At 39.3% G+C, this 5317-nt stretch overlaps 1 pseudogene; it reads left to right on the top strand.

Annotated features, from left to right (window-relative positions):
- Nucleotides 1-4154: 4154 nt before the first annotated feature.
- Nucleotides 4155-4870, top strand: LOC110081413 (large ribosomal subunit protein uL18 pseudogene; annotated as a pseudogene).
- Nucleotides 4871-5317: the final 447 nt, after the last annotated feature.

The raw sequence follows: 5317 nt of genomic DNA, 5'->3' as shown, positions 1-5317 counted from the left end.
TAAACCCAAAATAAAGGTTTGTGATTTTTGTGAATGGAGCAGCTTTTCATTTGACCCGAGCCTTGTACAAAGTTTTGACCAGTTGGGTCCAGCTCTCATGAATGGGCAATTAATGCTCATCAAGTTTAGAAAAGCTTTGGTCAGATGAAAACCATTACCATTGCTTTCTTGCTACAGATTTTTCCAAGTGCTCTCCACTGTGTAGGAGTGTGGAGCCCACATGAATCAAGGGGAGCACAGTGGCCCCACCCCCTCTGCCACGTTCAACGTGGCAAAGCAACAGTTTGAAGAGTGGGAAGCTGCTGTATCCAGGTAGCCTCTCCACATGAACCAAAACTTAGTAATTATATTATTATCATGTGTCATCATTAATTGCACAGAAATGTCAGTGTGAAATATTTTTTATGTAAATGATCAGTCACACTTGCGAATTGGTAACAAAATTTCACCATATTCCAGTCAGGTGAAGGAAGATTCCTGAAGGAAAATCACCTATTTTCTTCTTGGAGAGCAGAGACCCTGAAAAAGTTACTTTTTAGGCTACCGCTCCCAGAATGCTGTAGACTGGAAGGCTATCATACCACCCTGCCTTGAAGATCTGAGGAATTTTAGTACCAAGCAAACAAACAAAACAACCCCATAACCTTTTCCAAACTCTGAACCTGTCACATCTTATTTTTTTTATTCAAAATACAAGTGAAATAGCTGGTTTTATTGGTGATGAATTACATGATTTTTTTTTTTTTTTTAGAAGTAGACAAACATGTATTGCTCTTTGTGTCTTATCAATAAGGACACCTGGTTGCTAGGTCTGAATGGTAGTGTCCACCCTATGCTCTCAGTTACTGCTAGACCTGAGTGAGATCTGTGTTCTTAATCTTCTGCACACAAGATACTGTTATCTTTTACCTCCTGCTAGGCTGGTTCCAGGTAAGACCCTTGTAAGAAAAAAAGAAAAAAACCCATAAGATCTCTGACTTCACAAATATTTTTCCTAACAGAGGGCTAATTTCCCTCTTGAAAACACTACAAATGTTACAAAATTACAACAAATGAAACAAATGTGTGAATCAAAGAACAAAAAATCTCTGCCAACAATTCTATGGGTAATTGTTCTATAATTCAAGAATTAACCGTATGCAAAATAAAATAAAATGAAAAGGAGTTGTTTGTGTAACGTGAGTAGTTCAGGCAAACAGAAGCACCTTGAAGTCCTGCTAATTTCAGTAAAAGCTGTTGAGTACATGATTAGTTTTCTCCAGCTGAATGCAATTGAAGTTAGGCAATTTTAACTCCTGTTGGTTCACTGCTGAGAGTTTATGACCAGAGATGGACATGAACCAATGGTTCAGCATTTCATTGTGGTTCATTTCCTGGCTGAATAGCTGGCACCCTACCCCCTACCAGCAAGCGTCCCCTCAGTGGTTCGTGCCCATCTCTATCTAAGACTAAAAAGAACACTATGGAGTACAAAGATTTAGTCATGCTTGTTGGCAAAAGCTTGTACAGCTAGGAATTCAAACTTACTCTGTGTGTGAATAAAGGGCACAGTGTTTAAGGCTAACTCTCCTCCCCCATGCCCTTTGGTGATTCTCTGATCCAAACTTTGTGTCTGTGACAGTATTTGTGCTTTACTGGTTCTCCATGAAGACCCCACATGGGAAAATACAAGAGGCAAGCCCAGGCCATAAACTGAATGGTGCAGGCAGAATGGAAAGATGACAGTAGCAATCTGTAGAGCTGAGGATTCTGTAGAGCTAAGTGTTTTATTTTTATTTTTTACTTCCCCCCTTTTTTCCCAGCCATAAGGAGAAAGTCCCAGTTGGCTTCTTAAGGCAGCCACTAGGAAAGGAATGATTGAGAGACTTTAAAAGGGCAAGGGGCAATTCCTCATTTGAGTCTTCTTAAAAGGACAATGCAGGGAGCCTACTGTTCTATACTTTTCATTCTTCCTCTCTTCCCTGGATCTGAAACTAGTGGTGATTTAAGCAACAATTTTGCAATGAGGAAGGTTCATTTCTAAAGTAAAAAGCACATGTTTCTTCATCTTCCTTGGATTTTCTTTCTTTTTCTGCACTTCTAATTATGAGATACGAATGACAGATTTAACATGCAGGATCTGTGAGGCACTGCTCCACCCTTCGGGCAATCAACAGCTCTTTGCTTTGCTCCATACCCAGTCTAAAAGTGCACAAAAACCCTGACTGGGGTTTTGCAATCCCAGGAATTATTACATATATACATCCCTACATTTCTAGGCATTCCATTTGAGTACCAAAGTATTCTTGGATCTAGAGTGAAATTAATAAGGACTCTTCCAATCTGGCATTCCTGAGCTGTTTCATCCACGGTGGTGCAATGTGGAAACTCAGAACCATAAGGATGGGTCCTTATTTTCCCCTTGATTATTTCACTTTGACCCAGTTGGATGGTGATCAAGTGTTTAAGAGCCATTCAATTGGCCCAAATTACTTTGTTCTGAGTTTCCAATTGTTATCATGGAGGAATGGAGGAAACCAGAAAGAAGTGGCTTCTGTGGATGTATGTAATGTATAAAAGGCCATGAAACACATTCATATACATATAAATGCTACAGTCCTATGAACATTTACTTAAGATGAAGTCCCAGTGAACTCATTCATTCATTTTATTTATACCCCACCTCAGTAGAACGTATTTGTGAGTCAGTGAATTTTATTTGGACTGTACTATAACATTTCCAAAATGCTTGTATTAGATTTGATTATGGACACCTTAAGAAACTGAAGAATCTAAACCATTAAATTGATGAATTAGTAATCTTTTAAATTATAATTTATCAACTGAAGGGAAGCCTCTCATTGCTTTCAATTGAAATGAATGGGTTCTTGGCAAGAAATGCATAATTTATTTTGACTGTTTCCTTTACTGAAAAATTGTTGTTTCAAATGACTACTTGGCTTGATGAAATCAAATGAGAAATGGAAATTTCTGAAAAACACACATCATTACTGGTCTGTAAGTATTTATTTATTGTCAAGCACCGAGACTTAGGAGGAAGATATTTCCCTTGAAGAGTCTCAACACTTACAAACACCCAAACCAATGCACACATAAACAATTATATGAGCATGCTGATCAATATTAGCAATTAATATTATCAACGCATGTATTTATAAAATGTTATTGCTATCAGTTGCATTTTCGTCCGTAAAATTTGGGTGGTTGTGTGCTCCTTGTTTATTTTCATTAACTTTTTCATATCGCATAAGAAGACACTTTCATAGTCATAGTCAAATCATGAGTTCTTGGGAAACTTTTCTATTGCCAACAGACATGCTGAGATTAGTGATGGGATTACATCTTTATGCAATAAGAACTGTTCAGTGAAACAGCTGATGTGCTGTGCATGTCAATTTGGCATGTACCAGGTGTTCTGTGTTTAATTGGACTTATTAGCTTCAGTGTACCTGAGAACTAAGCATTGCTCTTCAGTCGCTGATTCTCCACCTTGAATTTGCATCATAATTAATGAAATTATGCTTCTGGTGCTTTGATTTTAATTAATGTTGGCTGCAGTGAAATGTCTATCATTTAAATTAGCTAAAGAACATAATCCTGTTTGCCCAAGTAAAACAAACTTTGTAAGGCTTCCATAAATCATTCATAAATACATTGTTTTATTTTGAAATGAAGCTCCAGAAAATTGTTTCACTGTTTCATAGGGGGAAATGAAACAAATATATACCCTCTAGCGAAATAAGGTATAGCTACTAAATGAATTAGCTATTTTAATCAGATCATCCATCTGCTCATCTATCCATCCAATTTATAATTACATACATTTGTAGGGTTCATCAGGAAATATCTAGAAGAAATTCCTCCAAACATAATACAGGGGAAAGCATCTCTCAAAAATCAAGGCCAGCCCTATCATTTGGCAGAGTGAAACAATAATCTCACATAGCAGATGCTTTAGGCAGCAGTGGCGGCCTTCCAGCTGTTTCTCCTGAACTCTGCAGCTGTTCCTCCCATGACAGGAAAGAGCTACAAGCTGTTCATCCCCTTCGCCAAACTGGCATTCTATCTCAGGCAAAGAAGGAAACTTGTTCCTTAACCGCAATTCCCAGAAGCCCATTAAAAACAATGGCACAGACCCCGTTGGCAGTGCAATTATGGGAGCTATTGCCTCCAAAAGAACCTTTCTCACCTCTGCTCTCAGGTGCACTGCAGGGCACACACTCGTCATCCTGGGCGACAAGTCCCAGGCATTTTACTGGGTGGCCCTCAACATAAAGCAAAAGCGGACAGAACCAAGAACCACAGGGTTTGTCAAAGATATCAAGAATAAGGCCTACCTCAAGAGGTATCAGGTCAACTTCAGAAGAAGGAGAGAGGAACGATTGATTACTATGTTCATATGATAAGAACAAGTACAATACTGCTGAATATATGATGATTGCTTATGTCACCACCAGATATATCGTTTGACAGATTGCATGTGCCAAAATTGAAGGGGACATGATTGTCTGTGCTGCCCATGCTTACGATCTGGTGTGAAAGTAGGCTCAGTGCCTGATGATGCTGTCTACTGCGGGGGCCTGCTGCTGGTCTGAAGGCTTCTGAACAAAGATCTACAAAGGTCAAGTAGAAACTACTGGTGATGCATAGAATATGGTAAGTATGGATGGGCAGACTGTGTGCTATCTGAACACTTGGTCATGCTTGAATTGCAACTGGGAATAAAGTTTTTGGTTCTCTAAAAGGAACTGTGAATGATGGCCTTTCAATTCCACACAGTACTAAGCACGTCCCTAGTCATGACTCAAGGAGCAAAGAATTCATTGCAGAAGTTCAGAAAGTATCTTTTAATAAATGCAGTGATTTTTAATAACCGGGAAGTAAGAAATTAGTAATGGCAGCTGAGGTCTATTGTTTCTTCTTGTAGAGCCTCCTTTCTCAGTCCATTATTTGGGACAAGTATGATGAAGGTTTGAATGTGTTTTCATTGGATATTCATTTGATATTTTCTTCAATTCAGAAGGTGGGGGAAGGGGAGAGAGAATGCACTGCACTGAAATGTCAGTTTTTCTTAGTAGAGACTCATGCAAGCTCACTGTACCATACAAGTCTGCCTGATCACTAGTGCATGAGGCCATTTAGGTGTTGTTCCATCACAACCTCTCTCCCAGGGATCAAATAAGCTCAGCAGTCTGGGGTGCAGGTGGTAGGCAATCACCACCACCACCACACCGCCACCACCAGGTTTACAACATTTCCCTGTGGTTTGGCCATAGGAAGGCTTGAGAGGAACATCCGAAACTGACTTTTGTACTCA

This window comes from Pogona vitticeps, chromosome 1 (genome assembly GCF_051106095.1).
Source record: "Pogona vitticeps strain Pit_001003342236 chromosome 1, PviZW2.1, whole genome shotgun sequence".
In the NCBI taxonomy this organism is placed as follows: domain Eukaryota; kingdom Metazoa; phylum Chordata; class Lepidosauria; order Squamata; family Agamidae; genus Pogona; species Pogona vitticeps.
The sequence above is the reverse complement of the archived record's forward strand: the minus strand, read 5'-3'. Positions and strand labels throughout refer to the sequence as shown.